The 13,294-nt window shown below is 41.6% G+C and overlaps 1 protein-coding gene across 2 annotated transcripts in view; it reads right to left on the bottom strand.

Moving 5' to 3' along the window:
* LOC149787584 (centromere protein K-like) overlaps window positions 1-1,259 on the bottom strand; it is a 32,409-nt gene extending 31,150 nt beyond the window's left edge. For both annotated transcript variants that reach the window (XM_089973759.1, XM_089973760.1), the window contains exon 1: window positions 1,195-1,259. The gene's annotated coding sequence lies outside the window, so the exon portion shown is untranslated. The remainder of the gene's footprint in view (window positions 1-1,194) is intronic.
* Window positions 1,260-13,294: the final 12,035 nt, after the last annotated feature.

The following is a 13,294-nucleotide window of genomic DNA, read 5'->3' as shown; positions in this document are numbered from 1 at the left end:
CCCCACCCCCATAATAATTTAAAAGAAACTTTTGAAGTATTTAAGGCTACTCACACTTCAGGCTGTTGTAGCATCCATACCCCCTGCATAAACATCTTCATTTGTCTGTGATTTTAATGTAATTTTACACAGTTTAAAAAATCAGTTAATATTGTTATGACAAGAAATTCCAGCACAATCCAACTATGCAACAAAGCAATTGCAAAATAAATAAATAAAAATAAAAAGTATATACAGTACTGTATTGAACTTTTCACTGGAAATATGAGAGACAAATAAATATTTTATTTAAACTTTCAGTCATAAAAACAATATCTTTAGATGAATTAGTCTAAACAAATTCTAATACAGGGTAGACATTTAAAAGGAATAAACACCTGGATTTTCTCGATGCATTGTTCTTATAGATTTCTTTTCAAAAGTAAGGAGGCAGATGTTACCAATCCCTTTTGTTTTTTACTTTCACATGAATACAACATTAATAAAAACAAGCTTTACACATAATAAGGCTTTTGGATTGGACATACACTCATAATTGTAAATTCTGAGTAATTAAAGCTACAAATTCTGGATTGGCCAAGGTACATTTCCTAAAAACTTCCTTTTATATACCACATACATGTGTACATTATGCCTCAAGAACAATCTGGTTACATTCTCTAGTGACTGCTTCATTATTTAAACAAAATAACAACTTTCCATTACTGGATTTGTTTTCAATATATACACTGTACAAGAAATGCTCGCTTTTTGGAGAATTCTCTTTTTTTTAGGCAATAAAATAAGTTGTTTGCAATTCCTATTAGCTAAAACCATGAAAAGGAGTATACTTAATTCGCTAATTTGTTATTTCTGATGCTCTGACCTTCTCAAAAGTACCAAATTTATTAGTCCTACATGTAAGACAGCACATTTTGATTTTTTTAGGTGCAAAACATAAATATCAGCGTCAGGTCTTACAGGTAGGACTACATATTTATTAGCCTGAGAGGAAATTTAAAATTTGGCCTGTTAGAGTTATCCCTAGACGTTGATGTAAATTTGTTCCAAGTCCATATTGAACGCCGAAAGAAGTTGAACTTAAAACAATTTGCTGATGCTGACTTCAGTTGGCCCTGCACTATATACATTCAGAGAGAGAGAGAGAGAGAGACAGACAGACAGAGACAGAGAGAGAGAGATAGGTTTGCGCACTATCTTCGTACTGCCCGCCATTCAATCCCCGTAACACGAAGCTACGAAGCTGAACGAGGAACCCGAATGACATAAAATACCTACTCTTACAATAAAGAAACGTGGCTGTTCCGGCTTATTGGTACAGTGAAGCTGTAATCGGCCACCACCACCACCCAACTTCACCTCACTCTCTCTCTCTCTCGATCGATCGATCGACAGACCATGACACATTCACATATATTCAGATTAACTGCACATAATCAGTTATCATACTGTAGGTACAAAACACCCATGATAATAGGCCGCCTGACTTGTTCATTTACCCGTTTTAAGCACACTTACTCAGAGAACTAAGTTTTAGCAATCAAAATTAAATCAATCATACATTTGTTTGATTCAGTTTGAAAACATCATCACGCAAAACTGCCTCTTTCTAAAATATAACACTGTTTAATGTAGTTGTTGTTAATTAGTCGAAACATGCGTCAAATACTGCATCTGTGACACAAAGATCATGTGTCTCCCCCACCCAAACCATCCTCTCTTGTCAGTGAAATACAATTTCTTGTTCTTATTTAATTTTACACTGATAAAAAAATCACGATAACTTAATAAATATTTCCAGGCTAACCACAACTACGTGTACTTCCGCAAAATATGGATTTCGTCGTGGCTGCTGATACATTTATGGATAAGCATAAAGCGCAGATTTTGTTAGATTAAAATGGCATTGCTAAAAGAGCAATTTCTTTCAAAAAACCTTCATCCAGTACTTCATTTTTTTTAATAAAAAACTAAAGAAAATTTCCCTGTAACTGAAAAGGAATTTAGTTAGGATAATAAATTAGGAGAAAAAAAAACAAAAAAACAAGCTGATAGATTTCTCTACCTTTTGATTTCTATTTCAACGGTTTTCATACTGATTTTCATGAAATGCAGGCTATTATCCATGATTGTTGATAACATAAAATTGCTGGCAATATCCATGTCTTCATTCTGATTTCTTTTTATACTCATCAACTTCTTTGGATTGGTATTATTACACCATCTCGCAGATGTTCTAAAACTATTTTTGCCCATTGATGTTATCAAATATTGAATACTAGTAGCACAGAGTGTCAGTTCAACCTCCCGAAAGGATGGGCTGTCCTGGAAAGGAAAGATATCATGTTTAAAAATTGCTTCATTTCTTTTCACAGGATGAGATTGCTCGCTTAGATACGTGACGGTGAAGCGTGTTAGATGTGTCCGGTGTGAAAAGTGAGTTTATTAGTCTATCTGAAATTAAAATTCGTCGTATATTTATCATGTGCGAGTCTAACAATTGCTACGTATGTTCTTCATAGTAAGTTTAGAAAAAAAGAAACAAACAGACTAAACATTCACCCTCGATCTGGCTGGTTTGAGTAACAAATATACCAGCTTTACTGGCAATCCTTAAGATATGTTCAAAGGATTTTACCAATGTCGTTGTATTCATCAGTTTCTGAAGACCAACAGTAATTTAAGAATTTTCGAATTAACGCAGTACAATTTTGGCGTGTTCTACAAAAACAAAATTGGGAAATGTTGGCTTGGTCTCGTTTTGTTTTTTCAAACAGATAAATTTTAATTTCTTTTTAATTTAAAAAAGTGTTGGTTTTTACGATTTGTCTTAGAAAAAGTTTGGCGAATAGTCGAAGAGAGTGCGTATGCACTTTTGCTGACTTGAATGGATACTAATCCTTGAAAACATTTGGCGACAAAATCTAATGTCAGCGTAGGTGGCTACATCGTAACGTGCCCAACAAATAACAGGTGTAAGATGGTTCGTAATAGCCAGGCATGTCTTCAGTGTTCCATCAATTAAGCATGGCTCCCTGGGGAGAGAATACGTTGGTGTGGTGGAGTAAAGAGCTGTGCAGGCAGATGCGTATAACCACATATTGCTGGGTCCATGCATTGCCAAGATGGTAAGGATTTGCGATAGAGCCGAGTAGTTTCATAAGAACACTCTTATATCAGTAGTGAATGGGGATACTAGAGCGTCAACGGGACTTAGCATTAAAAACACCCCCTGGGAACATATAGCGTCAAGGGAAATTTAACATGGAGAAAAATCGTGAGAACATATAGCGTCAAGGGAAATTAACATGAAGAAAAATCGTGGGACTGTTGAGCGTCAAGGGGAATTGAACATGGGAATAGGGACTGTATAGCGTCAAAAGTAGTGAATGGGGGCACCCTACGGACAATGGGAATTAGCATTAAAAAACCCCTTGGGCAAATCTACGGACAATGGAAATTTAACATGGAGAAAAATCGTGGGCAAATCTACGGACAAGGGGAATTAACATGGGAATAAATCGTGGGCCACTTTACGGACAAGGGGAATTTAACATGGCGATAAATCGTGGGTCACTCTACGGACAAGGGGAATTTAACATGGGATTTTTTTTTTTTTAAATTTTTTTAAAAAAAGGGGTAGGCAATTCAAAGACTATCTCTTTTCGAGAAATATGGCTGGCCCTGAAAAGGGCCTTTGGGTTTTTTCTTCTTCTTCTTTTAACTTCTTAACTTCTTCCACCATCCTCTTATTTTGTCCATCATTCCTTTCTTCTTTTTCTTTTCTGTTTCCGGCAACCAGTCCGGGTGGCCCATGGCCCAGAACTTCTCTTGGATTTTCATCCAGTTTGTGTTCAGTTTTTCGAATTCATCCCTTTTTTTTCTATTTTCTTCTTCTTTTCTTTCCTTTGACCACTTTTCTTTGATCTTCTTGACCTCTTCGGTCAGCACATTCCTCATTAGTTCTTCAGCTTTCTTAAGTTTTTCTAACCCCCACTTCGCGAAACACCAATCTGTCCATTCTACAATGTCTTCTAGAAAGCACCTTGCACTCGTCACATGATCTATCGCTTCTTTTAACTTACCCACTTTGACATACGGTGGGTTAATTAAACCTCTGATTCTCTTCTCCTCATCCTCTATCATTTCTTTTACAATATTTACGGATAAGTGGAGGCTGGTTACTTGTCTTGAGACGAAGTCTTTTGTCACTGCATACCTCCATTCCTGTTCAACCCTTTCTACTACACTCAATCCATCTACCATCCAATACCAACTTCCCATAAGATCGTTGTATAAAGCTGAAGCTGCTGGCATCTTCTTGTTTGCTTATTCCGTAGAATGGGTTCCAATGGCCAACACTGTTAGTTTTATACTGAAAGCGCGTACGTGAAGGAAAACATCCCCCTAAAACATAAAATTGATCTTACCTAGATCATGACCCAACAACGCGCGGACGTGAAGGAAAACATCCCCTACTTTCTCATTTCATATAATATAACCCAAACTATACTCTCCACATTTGCTAAGAAACAATAAAGAAACCCATAATCTACTATTCTCACAAACATACCTTTACTCATACAAACACATACCCTCACATTTTTTAAAAAAAGAGTTAGTGTTTATATACACACTACTCTACCTACACACATTGGCAAATTAATAGTTATTTCTTTTCTAGAGTATTGGGTAGCCCTGAAAAGGGCTGTTTTTTTGAACTCCTGATGCACCTATCTAATGGTTGCACCGTCCTGGCCTTGCGCCACACACGCATCTTCTTCCCCAGTCTTCTTTCACCTTTCTTCTGGGGAGCGCAGAGGGAGGATGATTCGCTTCAACACCCCAATCCTCTGTCTCGGGAATATTGAACGACATCCTCTCTTCTCTTTTCTTTTCCTCTTCTTCCCTCTCTCTTCTCTCCTCCTCTTCCTTCTTTACTCTTGCTTCTTCTACTATAGCCTCCGCTGATAGTTCGTTTACTATGCGCCTGGCATATTCCAGGTGCATCTGGAGTTCTAACAGTTTCACTATTCTGTTAGTCATTCTTCTGGCTGTGTTGATCAATCAACAAGGGTAGCTGGACTGCCGAACGAGTTTCAATTTATACTGAAAGCGCGGACGTGATGGAAAACATCCCCCTAATAACATAAAATTCATCTTACCTAGATCATGACCAAAAAAAACAACAACGCGCGGACCTAAAAGAAACACTCACTCACTTTTTATGCTACCCATCACTATTGTAAAATTTTTATAAATCACTTTAATAGACTATCCACATACTCAAAGCAATTCAATCTAACTCCAAATATACACCTCAAACACCAAAAAACATCATTTTAATCTACTATCCACACCAACTTACTTGAGCTTTTACAAGCACGAACACACCAACACATACCCTCACATTTTTTTAAAAAAGAGTTAGTATTTATTTTCACACTACTCTACCTACACACATTGGCAAATTAATCGTTATTTCTTTTCTAGAGTATTGGGTAGCCCTGAAAAGGGCTGTTTTTTTTGTTTTGCTATGGCATTCTTTTTTAGTTTCTAAGAATGCGATGTCCTCTGAGGATAGACTTTCTGGCGATAGGTCTGCTTCTTCGAAAAGAGAAGAAGAACTCTTTCGTGTCGATACGGCAATCGACAAAGCCTCTGTCAGCTTCAGGTTGTTGCTGCTGTTGCTGTTGCTGCTGCTGTTGCTGCTGTCTCTGAAGTCTGTACTTCTCTGTCCATTCTTCTTTTTCCCTGTTCATTTCTTCTCTGAAGAGCTCTTCTATCAGGTCTTCAGTGATTTTTAACATTCTCACATTCTCTATTTCTTCTGGCTTCGGTATCAGACTGTGTCTGACCCTATGCAAATTCACGTAGGCTTCGTTGAGTTTAGCTAGTTTGGAGCACATCTTCGTAGGAGGATGAGTCGACAATGGATGATTAGACTGGGAACAACCCTGTTCTTAAAGTCAAAGCGCGGACGTGAAGGAAAACATCCCCCACACGGTTTTCTAGTCTCAACGTTTCAGTGAGTGTCATGAGAGGGATAGTAAGAAATGAAAGAGCATCAGTTCAACATTCTTATAGCTAAACAAACCACAAAGGCATTTTTTTTCAAAACACATTTTTTATTCAAAAATCACTTAACACTAAACAACAACAACTCTAACATTTTTTAACAATAATCCAACACTATACCATCAAACAATTATTTTTCAAATCACAAACATTTTTTTCTCAATGGACAATCTACTTTGAACAGGGCTGACAACGTTGTGAATGAAATTGTGATTTCCACTGTTGGAAATCATTAGGCCATTGATGGACACTACGTTTCCTAGCTTGAGACAAAAGATAAGCATAATGGTCACAAAACCATCGATCTACTTTCACATCGTTTCTAGCAGAAGAACGAGGATCGAAATGAGTCACTAAATGTTCTAAGGAATAGCCCAGGCTGCGATGATGCAGAAAATACACACAGTACTGTCCACACACCAAGGAATCTGTGCCTTGTAATTTCACGTTATTGAATCGGGTGGTTTGAGCATTTCTTCTCATAAAGTCGATGATATCGTCTTCCAAAGGGGGCAATCCGTACGAATCGAAATATTCCACACATCCTTCTTGAGGAAAGTAGACGGCTACCCAGTGGGTTCCTGGGAGATGACTGTCGTCCGTGTTGATCACGTAAGCTTGATGGTCTTTAGGTTTGCGATGAGGGAGTTCATCTTTAGCACAGACGACAGGATTCCAAGAAGACGTATACGAACTGTGGTTCAAAAGGTAATAAAGTTCCCAGGTATCCATTGTTTTGTGTTTTCTTCTTCACAGGTAATAATACGTCGTCAATTCGATCCTGACTTTTTGCTTGAAAATGTCTGACGAATAAATGGTTATTCGTTCTGTTTCCTCACTCTGATTCAGGAGAGCTTCGATACGATGGATCTCTTGAGTGGTTAATGGTGGACAAGAATGTTCACGCAAGTCTTTATACCACTGGTGCAACACGTCTTTGTTCGAGATGAGACTCCAAGCTTCGTCCAGATACTCGTCCAATTTTTCTTCTTGACTTAACATCAGGCATTTATCGTGTTGAATTTGACTGGGATGATCGTTTTGACATCCATAGCAATTTTTCTTGATCAATTCCGTCATTTTGTCGACCAAGTGTTTGGCAAAACAGGAGACTAAATGGGCTTCTTGTTCTGGCCATCTCGATTTCATCATGATCACTTCTTCTTCTTTTTCCACGGTCTCCTCACATTCCATCTCCAAAGTTTCTCCACTAGGTAAAGAGGGATAACAGTCTTCCATAGCTTCTAATAATCTAGAATGACTTCTCTCAAACTGTTGATTTCTATGGTATTATCGAATTCGGCATACAGGATGACGTTCACTGTCTGTTTCAGTGGTTCTGCAAACTGAAGTTCCACACGAATCTGGCCAGATTTTATAGGGTGGAAATGTCCCTCGTCGCTGCCTTGGTCTGGAGTGAAATCGAAAGCCCACAAAGCATAGCCTCCTGCATAATCTTCGTACTCAATGCCGTGACTGGTGTTGGTTCCTAACTGGCCGGTGGCTTCGTACAGGGACAAGTACGATCTCAAGTAATTCATTTTTTTGGGATCAAAGTCAGGTTCGAAAGGTCGGGTACACAAGGTCTTGCCATCCCGACTGACTTCGATTTTCTTCACAAAAAAGTGTTGAAAGTTGAAAGGATTTTTAGCGATAGCTCCGTTGAAGGCTGAATTCTCGACCATACCAAGGATTAAACGCTTGGGTAGCTGTCCTTGAAACAGATGATCTTCGGTTATGGATTGCAGTCCACTGGGAATGGTGAACGTTTTCACTTCCACACGTCGTATGGGATACTTGGCAGTTGTTCTGCTCAACGTTTGACTGATGTCGTTACCCACTTTGGGTAACACTTCTACGCGTCGTACGTAGAGTTTGGCCTCTAAAATTGTGCTTTTAGGAGCCTTATCAAGATTAAGAGCCTGCAAATGGAAAGCGGCACTGCTGCGATTCAGTCTCAAGCGGACATTCACCCCGTTCAGCAAATATTTCTCTTGCAACCACATGTCCAAATGCAAACGATCCATCAGTTCTAAACTCTTTTTACCTAGGATTTTGTTTTCTCTTGCCTCAAAGCCGGAATTGCTTCCATCTGTTTTGTCGAACCTGCCCGCTTCGTCAGCTACCCACAGCACACAGGCATTGAGATGACTATCCTTGGCATCTATTCCGTACGTCAAGAGATTTTCCAAGTAGGCACGGTAAGGGTAAGTATCCATGCTGCTGCTGACTAGTTTGTTATTCAAGTACAAAACCACTGAGCTGAACAAGGAATGCATGAAATTGTTGACGGGAGCTATTTCGTCAGCGTCATCTACTGGATCATCATTTTTTAGAACTTGGACTTTCAAGTACAAGTAACTGCTATTCAGATCGATGTAATCTTCGGGCTGTCCTTTGATTTCAAACTCGATGGGAGCGGAATCGGTCAATGAGGAGACGGGATTAAATTCCACCCATTGGGATTCTTGCATCGTCATCATGGTAGGGGGCATGGCAAACAGATCCAGTTCCGTCTTGGAACAGGCGCAAGACTCTCGGTGCATCATTTTGTTCTGTGTTTCAATAATCGAAAACGTCTAAGTCTCGAACGGTTCTTCTTTTCTTGGCCTTTCTCGCTTGAAGTCTGGTGAAAGGGTGTTTTCTTATTCGTCGTCTCTTTCTGCCTTGTCCTTGCTGAATGCCAGACTCGGTAGCGTGCAGGGCATTTATAGGTGTCTCTCGTCGGCCCAAAATGTCTTTGCCCGTTTGCAGCAAGACATTTTTGCCTGCCCTCATGAAGGCTTCTTTAGGATTTTGTTTGTCGATGATGACATTTTGGAGAAATTCTTTGCCTTGCGTCAGTGCCGCATCTTTCAAGGCGTGCAATCCGCGTGTCACCATCGGTTTCAACACCGGGGCCACCGAACGAAAGGCCGATTTTAACATGTCTCCTAAACCGTGTCCTCGCTGTCGAGCCACCCCTTGGTACACTGGATACATGACTTACTTACTAATCGTGAGAGAACCGTTTTCGAAAATGGAGTTTCACCGTGACTTTTCCTTTGGTGAATGGAATATCTTGTCCCAAATCTCCTTTTATAGCAATGTTGACCGTGTCCAAATACGACTTGCTGACCGGTAAATAGTGAGGATGGACAAATTCGCGGTGGACGTGGTAAGTGTTTCCACCTTCCTCGTCAGCGTTCGTGGCAGAATCCACTTTGAAAGGAATGACACGCAGTAACGGCACAGAGGTGTGTCCCACCACGTTATACTCCACCACATCGGAATACACGAACATCAAATTCAGTCCTTGGTTCAGTTCTACCGGGGTACGAAAATACTTGACAAAAGAATCGTTGTTGAAAATGCCTGGTAATTCGTTTTTTTGTTCTACTTGCTTCCTCATCTCCATGTCACCGCCCAACATGTCAAACAATCCAGGACAAAATACAATGGTTACGATTTTAGGCCGTTCAAATTTTATTAAGAAGCGACGAGCTACTTTGTGGTACTCCATGGTGACACTTTTGTTCTTGACATTGACATTGGAACTCTTAAAAGCTTCCCCAAACACACCATTAAACTTGGTAGCTATGGTGTTGACCAAATGTTGACCGCTGAAATAATAGCCTGGGAGAATGAACAAGTTGTAGGTCCACGTTTTAGTTTTCTCATTATAGGTTTTATTGGTATATGTGCTACTAGTCTTATCCAACTCTTGTTGCAAATGTGAGTCATGAACTTCCACCGTAAAAGTATTTTGCTGGGGAATGACATTGAGGACTTGGGTCGGGTGAATCATTTCTACCAAAGCCACTTCCCAATGGGCTTCGTGATCTAAGGGGATGGCTTGAGGTAATTTGGCCGTGTAACAGCACAACGTGTTGTTGGGAAACACCTCCATGGAACTGTCACTGGGTAAGGTTAAGTAAAATTGGTTTTGGTGACTCATAATTCCAGAGTTCTGTGGCTGTCCGAGGGGTTAGTGGACGTCAGAGGTGTGTCTCCGCCCAAAATGGGGTTCTGGTTGTTGGAGTGGTGACTGGCACTGGCACTGGACACAAGGTTCCCGTTCGAGGAGAATTTCAGGGAGGGATTAGGAAGCAGGTAACCGATGCAACTGCTCAATAAAATGGTCCACAATTGTTTGTCTCCTTGTTGCAAACTCAAATTGGCAATGGCTGCCCCGATGACACAATACACCACGAAGATTTGGCAGAAAAAGACGATTTGCGTTTTAGGCACACGTTCTCCACACCACACCCACAAGGGTTGTTTTTGTAAATCTTGCACAGAAGAACTAGGGGAAGAAGGAGTGGTCGACGTAGCTGCGTCTGCTGTGTGAAAGGGCATGATGGTCACTTCTTCTTTTTATAGTCGATGACTTGCGAAGCGTCGATCCAAGAATCGAAACTGGGTGGATATCCTTTCCAACGTACTTTGACTTCTTTGACACGTCGTTTGCCCACTTTACGGGTTCTGCGTTCGAGAATGCTTTCGATGTCGTACACGTCGTCTTCTTTTTTGGTCACACGTTGTAACTCGGGCAAATAAAACGTTCCTTTGAGTACTTCTCCGTTCATGTCTTCCAATTTATAGACGGCAGGATGACGGCCATGCACTCGTCCAGTGACGCGAAACAATTCGGTCGTCCAGTTAGGTAAGTAACCTTTGTCGAAAGTGCGTTTGGTTTTGCCAATGCGCACCCAATCTCCTACGGTCAACTCTCCACTTTTCTCGGGGACAGCCCTCGTCGGGGACGTACCGAACAGGCGCTCAAACACCAGCACTTCGTTGTCGGGAGTCACGTCTTGCGGGGCACGTCCGATGCTTCGATGGTAAGATTGGTTGTACGCTTGCACCAGGTGCGGTAAGATGTCGATGTACTTCAGAGTGTGGTGATGCGTAAAATATTTCCACATGCGTTCTTTCAAAGTACGTTGAAAACGTTCCACGATGCTGGCTTTGGTTTCGGGATTCTCGGTGGTAAAAAAATGAATGTCACGTTTCTTTAATTCTTTTTGGAAAACTTGGTTCAGAAATTCGGTGCCTTTGTCCGTTTGCCATCGAAGAGGGCGACGACCACTTTGTTTCAACACCCGTTGCAGGGCTCGCACTAACTCGCTGCTCGATTTGGAAGTCAAGGGCACGACCCAGGCAAATTTGGAAAAGACGTCGATGACACAAAACAAATATTTGTAGCCACGATTGTAGCTGGCCAAATGAGAGACATCGGCTAAATCGGCTTGCCATTGATGATCGATGCCTTCCACTCGGGTGCGACTTCTGGCAAACTTGCGTCGAATGGGTTTGTGTAAAGTGTAGGTAGCTTGTTCTTGTAACCATCGTTGCACTTGAGGTAAACGGAGACTTTTCAGTCGAGTTTTGGCAGCACGATACAATTTTTGAACTCCTGCGTAACCTGCAGGATGGGAGGGATCGTAGTAAATGCTGGCTAAGACTTTTTCCATTTTTTTGTGTTGGTTGGTGTGTTAATAAGTCACCCACTCTTCGGTGATGCTACTTTGGGTGGGTCGAAAGGGTGGTTTGGAAACGGATTTACGTGTCCGATGGGCTACGGGAGTAGAAGTCGAAGGTAGTGGTGGTGGTGGTGGAGGTGGCAATGGAATGGCTTTGGTTTTCTTTTCTTTTTTCGCTTCTGGTTTCCCTTCTTTCTTTTTCACTTCTGTCGAAGGAGGTGTGGACATCATCTTTTTAACCCAAGCTTTCATTTCTTCTCGTTGGGGTGTGGGGGACGGGGTCAACAAGGATGCTGCAATCTTACTAGAAATGGGAGCTGCTGACGGTGTTTGAAACACTTCGCGCGTCTCTTCTTCCTCAGGTCTTTGTGGGGTAGCATCTCTGGTGACGGTTGGGGATGACAGTAGTGGTGGTGGTGGTAATGATGATGATGGTGCTGGACTTTTCATCAAGGTCTTAAAATCTTTCAGAGTGGGTAAAGCTGTTTCGTCTAAAGCTTTCTGGTGAAAGAGTTGCAGTCTTTGCAAGAGTTGACCGTACTTTTGCGATTTTTCTGTTTCGGACAAATCTTGGCGATCCATCAAGGATTGCAGTTCGTGTTGTAACTGGGACATCTCGCTCAAATTGGGATTGGGAGGTAAATGCGGGGTGCGTTGTTCTTGCCACCGATGGTATTCAAGCCATCGTTTGTAAGGCACTAAAGCTAGTTTTCGTCCTTCCATGGGGTTGTCAGGGGTCGATTCTGAGATCTTGGGACTTCCGAGGGCCTTTTTATCTTGCTCCCACCAGTCCTCCCAACATGGTTCCCAAGACTCCTTTCAGTATGGGGCCTAACAAGAGAGGTAAAATGCCTCCACGTTGGACCAACATCTTCTTTTTTTGACGAATGGGAATTTTCTTTTGAACCATTTTCCGAAGAACGTGACGATGTTTGCCTAAGCATTGTTTCTGGTGTTTGGACAAAGGGATCGTGCCTTTCAAGACGTTCAAACAACATTCGCACACGGTATCGATGACCTCTTTGGAGGCCGTTTGAATGAGTTTTTTTCGTAGGGGTGGAGAAGCTTTGGACAGGACAGATAACATGTCCCCATGTTTGGCTAAACGTGGTGGCAGTCCTTTCCTTTTCTTTCCTTGGGGTTTTCTGGAGGGTGACATCTTTGAGTCTTCAGGAGCACCAAAAAACACTGATATCCTACTCGGTCACAGGCCTTTTTTATACTGGAACGCGTCGCCATTGATTGTCTTTACGTCGTATCAGTTTGAGAACAGGCATGACACGTCGTGCAGGGGTACGTAACGGACTAAATCGAGCCAGTTCTTGCTTGGACAAATCCAGTAAACTTTGTAACATGCCCGATCTTTCATGGACTTTGATTTTGGGAGAAGGTACTTTGTGAGCAGCAGCCACTGCCGCTAAATGGGAAGGTCCTGCCACTGGGGAAGTTCTTTTGGGGGTCATCAACGGAGAAGTTCTTGGTGTAATCAACGTCTCCAAGTACTCTTCAGTTCCTGGTGACATCAACGGAGAAGTGGACAAACGTGAGGCTGTCGGAGACGCTGTGGCAGGTCCTGGTTTGCGAGTGTAAGGCTGCGTCCTGGCCGCAGTGCCTCTCTTGCGACTAGTTTTCTTCTGTGGACTTTTCTTTTTCTGAGGACTTTTTCTCTGTTTCTTTTTCTGGGGGCTTCTTTTCTTTTTTCGGGGTGGTGTCTGGTAAGAGGAGGGTCCCGCCACTGGAGAAGTTCTTCT

This window comes from Sinohyriopsis cumingii, chromosome 11, assembly GCF_028554795.1.
Source record: "Sinohyriopsis cumingii isolate HCF-2022 chromosome 11, ASM2855479v2, whole genome shotgun sequence".
NCBI lineage: Eukaryota > Metazoa > Mollusca > Bivalvia > Unionida > Unionidae > Sinohyriopsis > Sinohyriopsis cumingii.
Note: the sequence above shows the minus strand (reverse complement) of the source record. Positions and strands in the feature narration are given on the sequence as shown.